The sequence below is a fragment of the Aotus nancymaae genome, unplaced genomic scaffold (genome assembly GCF_030222135.1).
Source record: "Aotus nancymaae isolate 86718 unplaced genomic scaffold, 86718_ANA_hifiasm-v0.15.2.pri h1tg000089l, whole genome shotgun sequence".
In the NCBI taxonomy this organism is placed as follows: domain Eukaryota; kingdom Metazoa; phylum Chordata; class Mammalia; order Primates; family Aotidae; genus Aotus; species Aotus nancymaae.
In genome coordinates this window covers 21,772,868-21,784,211 of record NW_026988504.1, presented here as the reverse complement: position 1 = coordinate 21,784,211, position 11,344 = coordinate 21,772,868, and the positions used below count along the sequence as shown (strand labels likewise).

Here is an 11,344-nt window from a genome sequence, read left to right as displayed (position 1 = left end):
CGACCTAGACTGTGCGCCCTCAGCACAGGGACCTGCCTCCCCCGGGCCTGGGGACTCTCCAAGGATGGGGCCCTCCCTCCCAGCCCCGGTAGGATATTGGTCCAGCCGTTCGCGCTGGCTCATGGCGTCCAGGCGCGCGCGGAGCTTGGCCAGGCCGCGCACCCAGCGCTGCGCCTCTTCAGCTGTGGGCGCCGCCAGGTCCAGGTTCTTGCGGCGGCCCTTGAAGGCGATGGTGAGGCAGCGCGCCGGCGCGAAGGCGCCCCCGAAACGCCGCAGGCCCTCGGACTGGTGGCCCTCCCGGACGGCCTCGATGTGCTGCACGAAGACTGCGGGGAGGGCCGGTCAGGGCGACGGAGAACCGGGCCTGTCTCCGCCTCCCCTCCCGCCCGGCGCCCCCCGGCGGCTCACAGATGTGCTGCGACGGCGCGCGCGGGATGCGCCGCTGGAACCACACGGTCAGGCCGTCCTCCTGCAGCCGGTACAGCCGCTCCTTCTGCCACGTGCGCGAGCGGATCTTGCGGAGCCGGGAGCCCCGCAGCATGGCGCGCACGTCCTCGTCCTCGGTCAGGCCTGCCGGGGGCGGGAGGACCCGGGGCGTCAGGCCATCCCTGCCCGGAGGCTCCTCCGCCCTCCCCTAGGACCTGCTGCCCCATCCCCCAGCCTCTCCAAACCCAGGCCTTCGCCCCACAGTGAGCTTCCTGCCCCTCACAGGCTTCCCCTCCTCCCCAATTGTAAGAAGCCTCCTGCACTGCGTTTGGCTTTGGGGTTTGGGGCCCTAAGCGCCCCCCTAGCCCCCACCGGGATCCTATCTCCGTCCTTCCAAGCAGCGGCCCTGCAGTCCCTCAGCCTGGAACTGCCCTCAGGTAGTGCCTGGGACTCAGGCCTCACTAAAGGTTGCCCTTTCTGGCCAGGTGCGGTGGCTCACGCCTGTAATCTCAGCACTCGGGAGGCCAAGGCGGGCGGATCACTGTAGGTCAGGAGTTCGAGACCAGCCTGGCCAACATGATAAAACCCTGTCTCTACTAAAAATACAAAAATTAACTGGATGTGGTAGCATGAAGCTGTAATCTCAGCTACTCGGGAGGCAGAGGCAGGAGAATCGCTTGAACCTGAGAGGCGGAGGTTGCAGTAAGCCAAGATCATGCCACTGCACTCCAGCCTGGGTGACAGAGCAAGACTCCATCTCAAAAAAGAAAAAAAATACTTTGGGCAGCCGAGATGGGCAGATCATGAGGTCAGGAGTTCTAGACCAGACTGACCAACATGGTGAAACCCCGTCTCTACCAAAAATACAAAAATTAGCTGGGCGTGGTGGTGCATGCCTGTAATCCCAGCTACTCAGGAGGCTGAGGCAGGAGAATCGCTTGAACCCAGGAGGTGGAGGTTGCGGTGAGCCGAAATGGCACCACTGCACTCTAGCCTGGGCAACAGAGTGAGACTCCATCTCAAAAAAAAAAAAAAAATTGCCTTTTCTGCCACTATCCCCCACCACATGGCTTCCTGCCTTCAAGTCCAGAATTTGCCTCCAACAGTCTTTTTCCTTGATGTGAAACTGCAGCTGTCAGGAAGGTCTCACCATCTAACCTAGATCTCCCTGCAACCCAAGCACCTTGGCTCTGCTTTCCCAAAGACAAGGAGGGCAGCAGAGCCCACCCTGGCTCCAAAGTCACAGGCTGAGGTCTCCAGGACCAGCCCTGCCCGGCTGATCTCCACGTGTCCTCTTGGTACCTGGTGGGACCCTGCCAAAAGGAAGGTCTCCTGTGACATTTGGTGCTCCCTCTTGCCCAGCCAATGCCACCCACCACATGGCCCCTCAGCCCACATGCACTCTCCAGCCACAGTGTCCACCTTTCTTAATAAAAGCAAATGTTGGCCGGGCACGGTGGCTCATGCCTGTAATCTCAGATACTCAAGAGGTCAAGATGGCAGGATCACTTGAAGCCAGGAACTGCAGAAGAGCCTGGGCAACAATCTGAGACCCTGTCCCTGGACCACCACCCTGGGAGTGGTGGCTCATGCTTGTAAACCCAGCACTTTGGGAGACCAAGGTGGGCAGATCACTTGAGGACAGTAGTTCAACCAGCATGGCCTACATTGTGAAACCTCATCTCTACTAAAAATACAAAAAAATTAGCTGGGTGTGGTGGCATGCGCCTGTAATCCCAGCTACTCGGGAGAGGCTGAGGCACGAGAATCACTTGAATCCAGGAGGTGGAGGTTGCAGTGAGCTGAGATTGCACCACTGCACTCCAGCCTGGGCAACAGAGTGAGACTCTGTCTCTAAAAAATAAATAAACAGGCCAGGCGTGGTGGCTCACGCCTGTAATCCCAGCACTTTGGGAGGCTGAGGCGGGTGGATCATGAGGTCAAGAGATCGAGACCATCCCGGTCAACATGGTGAAACCCTGTCTCTACTAAAAATATAAAAAATTAGCTGGGCATGGTGGCGCGTGCCTGTAATCCCAGCTACTCAGGAGGCTGAGGCAGGAGAATTGCCTGAATCCAGGAGGCGGAGGTTGCGGTGAGCCGAGATCGCGCCATTGCATTCCAGCCTGGGTAACAAGAGCGAAACTCCGTCTCAAATAAATAAATAAATAAATAAATAAAAGCAAGTGTTTACAAAGCACCTCCTGTGTGCAGGCCCTGCTCATGTATTGACAGACAAGGAAACTGAGGCTCAGGGAAGCTTAAGTAACCTACCAGAATTCCACAGTGGTAGAGGCTGCTCCGGGCTCTGGAGGCCGGGCTCCAGCGCCTCTGCCCTTGGGCCCTGCACGCACAGCTCTTCTAGTGCTTCTAAATTCAGAAGTCTGAGGAGTAAGTCTCAATTCTGTCACTTCCCAGTTATTTAATACATGGCCCGGTGGCACTAACCCGGCACTAAGCCTCATGTTTTTCCATCCATAAAATGGAGACCACAATCATACCTGCTGCAAAATCCAAAATCCCGGGGTTTCTGCAGCATGACCAACACTGTGCCCTGGAGAGGTGCCACCCTCTCCTGGCTCTAGCCCCCTGAAACACGTGATGCCCAGCCCGGATGGTGCCATGCCCTGCTCCACAATGCCTCAACGAGAGTCACAACCAAAGATTTATGAGCCAGAAGACAATAGAAGAGGTGGGGACTGGGTAAATAGGGAGTCCATGGCCTTCGGAGGTGGGGCGCAGCCAGGAGCAGATGAGGGCCCAGAGTGTCCAGAGAACCGGAATCTAGATCTGTGTGCAAGGCCTCCAGATTTTCTAATGTTGGCAAGTAAATCAAATTGAAAAAAACAAAAACCAATAGCCCTGTGAGGGTTTAAAGAAAATATGACAGTGGGCCTCTCTTCCTCCCTTTATTTCGACAAGCCCGATACTGGGTTTGGCTTTGCCACCCCAAGGCCCCTGCTTGCCCAATTGCAAACTCTGACCTAAGGAATTGAGTCTGCATCTCTGGACCATCTCCTCTCACCCTCTCTTGGACCCTTTTTAGGATCCTTCTCCCTTCTTCTCTTCCTCCTGTCTGAGTCCTGGAAGGACCAGTTCAGATATCACCTCCTCCAGGAAGCTTTCCTTCATTTGTCCTCAAGTGGGAGTTCTCCCTCTCTGACCACTAACAGCACTTTTTGCTTTAATTAAAATAAAACACAAAACCCACCTATATATTTTAATAAACCTGAGGGCAGAAGGAGGCCTTATCTCCTCATCACCGTGCTCATCCCAGAGCCAGGGTCCCAGCGAGTATTTACTGAAGGGGCAGGCAGGTAGATGGGCAGATGGGGAACTAAGCAAATTCTACCCCCAGCCCTGCCCCGTCTGTCTGGAGTTCAGGGCAGAGGCCTCGCAGGTCAGGGTTTCTCAACCTTCGCTGTGCATCAGAATCGCCAGGGAGAGGCTGCAGACCCCACGGCCCAAGGCGTCTCACCCAGCTGGTGTGGGATGAAGCCCGGACATCTGTATTTTTAAAACCTACTTTGACCGTGACTGAAAATCAGGGTCTCGGGGGCATGAGGAGAAATCTGCCTCCTTAGGAGGCCATGACTGTCTAGGGCCAGCCTGTGGTCCCAATAGCTCCAGAGGGTCCCTCAGGGTCTAGACTGTGGCCCTCTGAGTGAATGCCCACTCAGTGCCCCCTGGTCAGGAAGGGGAAAGTGGAACCCTCCTCTTTCCAGACAAAGAGCTGGGCATACACAGCATGTGCCAGGCCAGGGAGCTCACCAGACCCCCCTACCCACCAGGTCTAGGCAGCCTCTAAATCGTCCCATCCTGAGCAACGACGGGGTGAGGGCAGAATGGTCAGGGGGCGCCTGCAGTGCTACCACACTTGGGCACACCCTCCTACACCCACTGGGCCGGCCGTGGGAAAGGGGACTGCTTGTTGCCATGACAACCAGGCTCTGCAGCCAGGGGCCGCCTTCCCTACCCAGGCCAGCCCTCTGATGCCAAGCTCATGGGTGTAGGGGGGTGAGTGACTAAGGCCGGAAATGGAGGTGAGTCACCAGGGCCTGCTCTGTCCAGAGCCTTCTGCAAACAGGCCATCAACACAGGCAGCCAGAACACGTGACTGGGCCCCCACTAGGGCAGGCTCCCAATGGAGGGGGCCCCAACTCCTAGCTCCTACCCTCAGCTCCCCAGGAATCTGTTCGGGGAAGGGGTGACATTCCAGGATGCCCCACACACTGGCACTGCCCCTCAACCACACACCCTGTGGAAAAGCCAAACAGAAGGACGGTGCAGTCCCAGGCAGGGCCAGGTGCTGAGTCTCTCGGTGGGTGCCACTGTTTCCCCACTGCTTGTGCTTCTGAACCCTGGAGAAGTGAGGGGACTGGGGTGTCCGGCAGTGGGGGGGCAGGACCAACAGAGGTAAGGAGGCAAGGTCAGAGGGAGGGCAATGATGCAGCGAGGGCTGTGGCTCTCCATCCAGCCACCCAGTAAACATTTATAGGTCCTGCCAGGCCCAAACCCACAGATGTCCCCTTGACCTCATTCCTACCTGCTCTGAGCAGGTGCACAAGCTGCCCGCCTCCTATTGTTCCCGTGGGTTTTCTATCTACTTGAACCATCTCTGGCTTAATCCCGCAGCTGCTGGGCCAGTGATTGAGTGAGTGGAGACAATCACAAATTAATAGCAGTAAAAATGAGGGAAAATCAGGGAAAACAAGGTTCACAAGGTGGAAGCAACCCGAGTGTTCATCAACAGACGGGCGCCTATAACCCCAGAACTTTGGGAGGCCGTGGCGGGCAGATCATTTGAGGTCAGGAGTTTGAGACCTGCCTGACCAACATGGTGAAACCCCGTCTCTACTAAAAATACAAAAAATTAGCCAGGTATGGTGGTGCACATCTGTAATCTCAGCTACTAGGGAAACTGAGGCAGGGGAATCATTTGAACCCAGAAGGCAGAGGTTGCAGTGAGCTGAGATTGCACCACTATACTTCAGCCTGGGCAACAGGGCGAGACTCTGTCTCAAAAAAACAAAACAAAACAAAAAAACAGATAAGACAGATGAGTGTATAAGCAATATATGGTTTATCAATATAGAGGAGTAGTATTCAGCCACGTAAAGGAGTGAAATCTGACGCATTCTACAGTATGATGAACCTTGAAAACATCACGCCAAGTAAGAGAAGCCAGACCCCAAATCACAAACACGATGTGATTCTGCCCATTTAAGGTCCCCAGAGCAGGCAAACTCATAGCAACAGAAAGTAGCTGAGAGGTTACCAGGGGCAGGAATGGGGAGGTAATGGGGAGTCACTGCTGGATGCTTAGTTTCTGTTTGGATGATGAAAACGTTTTGGAAATAGGTAACAGTAATGATTGCATAACAGTGTGAATGTAATTAATGCCAGCGAATTAACCACTTAAACGTGGTTACAATGGCCAAGGTTGTTGTATGCATTTTCCCATAATTTTTCTTTCTTTTGAGATGGCATCTCGTTCTGTTGCCCAGGCTGGAGTGCAGTGGCACGATCTCAGCTCACTGCAACCCCCACCTCCCAGATTCAAGGGATTTCCGGCTAAATTTTGTATTTTTAGTAGAGATGGGGGTTTCACCATGTTGGCCAGGCTGGCCTCGAACTCCTGACCTCAAGTGATCTGCCCGCCTCGGCCTCCTAAAGTGCTGGTATTACAAGAGTGAGGCATGGCACCCAGCCTATTTTACCATGATTTTTTTTTTTTTTTTTTTTTTTTTTAGACAGAGTTTTGCTCTTGTTACCCAGGCTGGAGTGCAATGGCACGATCTCGGCTCACCGCAACCTCCGCCTCCTGGTTTCAGGCAATTCTCCTGCCTCAGCCTCCTGAGTAGCTGGGATTACAGGCACGTGCCACCATGCCCAGCTAATTTTTTGTATTTTTAGTAGAGACAGCGTTTCACCATGTTGACCGGGATGGTCTCGATCTCTTGACCTCGTGATCCACCCGCCTCGGCCTCCCAAAGTGCTGGGATTACAGGTGTGAGCCACTGCACCCGGCTTTACCATGATTTTTAAAGTTTAATGATGTAATATGCTGGAAACCATTGCATACATTTTTTTTTTGAGACAGGGTCTCTTTCCGTAGCCAGGCTTGAGCGCAGTGGCACAATAATGGCTCACCGCAGCAGCCTCAAACTCCGGGGCTCAACTAATCCACCTGCCTCAGCCTCCTGAGGAGCTGGGACTACAGATTTGCGCCACGACACCTGAATAATTTTTAAATTTTTCTTGTAGAGTTGGGGTCTCACTATGATGCCTGGGCTGGTCTCAAACACCTGACCTCAAGCAAGTCAACCCCTCTGCCTCCCAAAGTGCTCCTCACTGTGTACTTTCCATTTTTTATTTCATTATCATTATTTTTAAGTAATTCAGTCTCCATAGGGACTGTCAATTGCCAATGCCAACTGTATTTCAAGTAGTTATGTCAGGGTATTGGGAAAAGTTTTCAATTAGCAATAATTGCACCTCAGATAAACCTCATTGGCTACAATACTGCCACTGTGCAAAGTTCCCACTGTGTACGTTCAATGGACAAATTATATGGTAAGTGAATTAATATCTCAAAAATAGTGTTGAAGAGGCACACAGCTGGGCTGGGCGCAGTGGCTCACGCCTGTAATCCCAGCACTTTGGGAAGCTGAGGTGGGTGGATCACTTAAGGTCAGGAGTTCAGGACCAGCCTGGCCAACATGGCAAAAACCCGTCTCTACTAAAAATACAAAAATTATCTGGGTGTGGTGGTGCGTGCCTGTAGTCCCAGCTACTCGGGAGGCTGAGGCAGGAGAATCACTTGATCCCAGGAGGCGGAGGTTGCAGTGAGCCGAGATCGCGCCACTGCACTCCAGCCTGGGCGACACAGCAAGACTTCGTCTCAAAAAAAAAAGGGCACACAGCCAGGTCGGCACCCAGTGGAGCTGAAATGTGGTGGAAGTTGGGGGAGTCTGGCCCCAAAGGGCTATGTGTCTTCACAACGGGTACAAGCACACGGTGTCCAGTAAATAATCACAAAGAGGGAAACTGAGGCAGGGAACCTGGGGAAGTGAGTCAGTGCCCCAGGTGGGAAGAGGCACCCACGTGTTCTGATCCATCTGTCACCTCAGTCCCATGGCCTCCAGCTGGGACCTTCCCCCGACCAGGACAGCCAGCGGCACCTCCCGTCCAATGCAGTGTTGACAGATGAGACTCAGACGCCTTCCCCAGTTGCCCGCTTATCTCAGCCCCCAGAGAGGGGGCAGGCGTGATGAGGAAAGGGCAAGCCCAGTGTCTGAGCCTCCACCTGCAGCCCGGGCAGTTTGGGGCGTGTATGGTCTGGGGCCTGAGCAGTTCTGTGAGGGTAGCCAAGACCAGGGACCAGAAACCACCATGTCAGAGCCAGAAGGGGCCCCAAATCCCACCCTTTTCACAGGCACCACTGAGCTCAGAGAGGGCAAGCCCTGTGTGCTGAAAACAGTGCAGGCCGCCCCAGGCAGGGATGGGCACGGAGGCTGCGAGGAGGAGACAGGCGCCAGGGCAGCTGAGGGGAGGGCGGGAGTGTTCTGTCCAGGCGTGTCCCCGAGGGGTGGCACGAAGGGCAGGGTGTGCGGGGGGTGCGTGCAGAGACCGGGAGTGTGTGTCAGTGTCTGTGAGTGTGAGTGAATGTGAGTGTGTCAGCGTGTGTGAGTGCATGTGTGTGTGTGTGAACAGGGTTCATGGGTGGAGAGGGAGGAAGGTGGGTCAGCCAGGGGGAGGCAGGCGGCTCCCACTTGGGAGGTACGCACAGGGCTCCACAGGAATGCGAGTCATGCAGGGAACTGCCACAGCCAGCAGCCATGGCCAAGGCCGAGCAGGGAGCAGAGAGTGTTTCCAGGTGGCCGGGGCCGTGAGGCCCTGGGAGAGGATACACGATGGTGAGGGGTCCCAAAGACCCTCCCACCTAGCTAATCCTTCAGCCCCCTCCACACCTCAAGCACCAAGCATGTCCCCCGTGTCCCAGCTGGCTGCCACACCCAGGGCTAGAGCCTGGCAGGGGCTCAGCGCCAGAGTCCAGACATTCCTTGGAGAATCAACAAAGTCAGGAAAGGCGGGCGGTGACTTCCTTGGCCCTTGGCCAGACACAGTGATCGGGGGGTGGCAGCACCCTTTTCTGTGGGACCAGAACAGGCATGAAGCCTGATTGGGTGCAGAAGTCAGGGTGGGGAATAGGGAGAGATGTGAGGGGAGACTGCAGGCCCTGGCAAAGCCAGCCCTCCAGTCCCACCTAGCAAGCCCCTGCTAAGCCTGGAGGGCTGCCCGCTCTCCCACCACCCAGACCAGGCACCTGCCAGGGCTCGGGGTTGTTCTGAGGACCCTCACCTGCCCAGCCACCCACAGCAGTCCCACTCACCCTGCGGGAGGCATCCCAGGCAGGCCATGGGGCGAGCCCTCTCACCAGGGGCACCTGGTAGTGTGTGCAGGCCGGGAGGGAAGCGGGCAGGATTCTGCCCACTCAGCGCTCTGCCCAGGGGAGGATGAGGGGCAAGGGGTGGAGCATCAGGGAACAGGCACACACGGGGCTCTGGGGACAGAGGACTGCCAGAGAAAATCCAGGACATCCGTTAAATGTGAATTTCAGATAAACAAAAGATAATTTTTTAGTATAAATACATTCCAAATTACGAGTTTAGCTGAAATCCAAACTTAACTGGGTGTTCCGTATTTTATTTGGCAGCCCTATGAGGACACTCCTGGGGGCTGGCAGGGCCCCGTGGGAGAGGAGCGGCCAGCAGGCCCCCTGCAGGTATCAGCTTCTCCATCAGTCACCGTGTGACAAGCAGACTGTGGGCCACACTGCCTGGGTTCACATTTTGTCTCAGCTACTTCCTAGCTTGGAACCCTAGGCAAGTGTTACCAAACCTCTCTGAACCTGTTTCCTTATGCGTAACAGAAGGCTGCTGCTACCACCCATCTCATAGTATTGTGAGCATTAAATGAGATAATATGTGAAAAGCGCCTGGGACAGTTACAAAGTGGTTAATTAATATTCACAAGGCTAGTCAAGAACAGTGGCTTACACCTGTAATCCCAGCACTTTGGGAAGCCAAGGGAGGAGGATCCTTTGAGCCCAGCAGTTCAAGACCAACCTGGGAAACATAGTGAGACCCCAACTCTACAAAAAATAAAAATAAAATTAGCTGGGCATGGTGGTACATGCCTGTAGTCCCAGCTACTTGGGAGACTGAGGTGGGAGGATCACTTGAGCTCAGGAATTGGAGGTTGCAATGAGCCATGATTGTGCCACTGCACTCCAGCCTGGGCGAGAGTAAGACCCTGTGTCATAAACAGCAATAAAAAGTATTCACTGGGAACTGCCACGGAAACTAGGCTCTGGCAGCAGGCAGGCATGTGGCCTTGGCGGGTACTTCACCCTCTGCCTGGAGCTTCCCATCTGTAATGTGCCGTGAGGACAGCACCTCCCGCACGGGGACATCTGAGGATTGGGTGGGATCAGGTCTGATGCAAGCTCAGCACAGAGCCTCATGCATGGCAGGTGCTCACTGGACTACGCTCCTCTCTTCACGAATCCCTGCAAGTCAGCAGCCCAGCCTGGGAGTGGGATAATGGGGGCACAAAGGACTCTGACTCACCATGGGGGTGTTTTCTTCCTCCTTCTCCCACTCATCTGAGTCTCCCTAGTGTGGCTCTAAAGGCCTTTTCCGTCCTCGGGCCCCTCTGAGCCACTCCCTGCCCTAGTCCCTCCATGATTTGACATAAAATCTATTCTCTGTTAGGCTAAGGGGTGTGGTGACAGCAGGGGCAGGGTGGGGCTAGGGAGGCTACCTGGGTGACAGGCCTAGGCCTTGGCCCCTCATGTCCCAAGGGGCTGGGCCCCAAGACTGGGTTTCCTTCTCCACCCTGTCCCTGGGCTCTCCGTGGCCTGGGGAAGGGTCATTCCCCACAGACTCGGACTCAACATTCCTCTCTATGCTGTCACTCAGCAGGACAGGGAAGTGATGGGGAACGAGGGTGGCAGAGATGACATTCTGATACCTACATAGCTCCCGACAGTGTCACCTTGGTGAGGTGCCCAGAGCTCCCGTGCAGCCTCACTCAGCTGATGAGGGCCGAGGCCGGGCTCAGCTGTAATGATTTGTCTGCATGTGACTCTGCCTACTGAATTGTGCACTCCCCGAGGGCAAAGCTCTGTGCTACTCATCTCTGCAGCCTCAGCCCCTGGCACAGTGCCCTGGCCCACTGATGGCACTCAGCAAACGTGTGGAATGAAGAAGTCGACGGGCACCGGGCTTCCCCTCAGCCCTTCTGTGGCACCAAGGACCCTGCAGGAGCTGGGTCCCAGGGCTGCCCTCAGTCATCCCAGTGATAGCTCACCCCACCACGGCCACCTGCCACTCCCCAAACCACACCACTTCTTAGCCCAGAGAATGACACCCGCCAATCACAGAGTCCAGCCCGACGTATCTCCTGGGAGCTCTGGAGTCCATCCTGAGGGTCTCCCAAGCCTGGTCCCCACCCCCTGCCCAACTAACTCCTCAGCCTCCCTCCTTCAGTCTCCAATTTCTCCCCTGCCTTCATCCAACCTGCCCCCCACTCTCCACACTCACCCCTGCCCAAGCCCTTCCTGGGGCTCCTGATGCCCTCCAGATAAAGTCCATGACTCTCCAGGGAGGGCCTGGAGAAGCTCCCCACACCCCCAGCCTCTCCCCTCTGCCATTCTGGTCTTCCTCAGCTGGGGCCAGCCAGGGGCCTCACTGGCTCCCCATCCCCTCATGTGCTGCCCCCGTCCCTGGTCCCCAGGGTCCTGTTCCTTTGTTTCATTGTCTGACCTCCCTGCTGGAACCTTGGCTATCTAAGGGCAGGAGTCCCAGGGCAGAGCATACCATAGGCACTCCACAAGTGCTTGTAACATACG

General features: G+C 55.5%; 1 non-coding gene across 1 annotated transcript; it reads right to left on the bottom strand.

The window, feature by feature from the left end:
• Positions 1 to 6,831: 6,831 nt before the first annotated feature.
• Positions 6,832 to 6,969, bottom strand: LOC135271762 (U4 spliceosomal RNA). The gene has a single exon (XR_010339892.1). It is a non-coding gene; the product is annotated as a U4 spliceosomal RNA (small nuclear RNA).
• Positions 6,970 to 11,344: the final 4,375 nt, after the last annotated feature.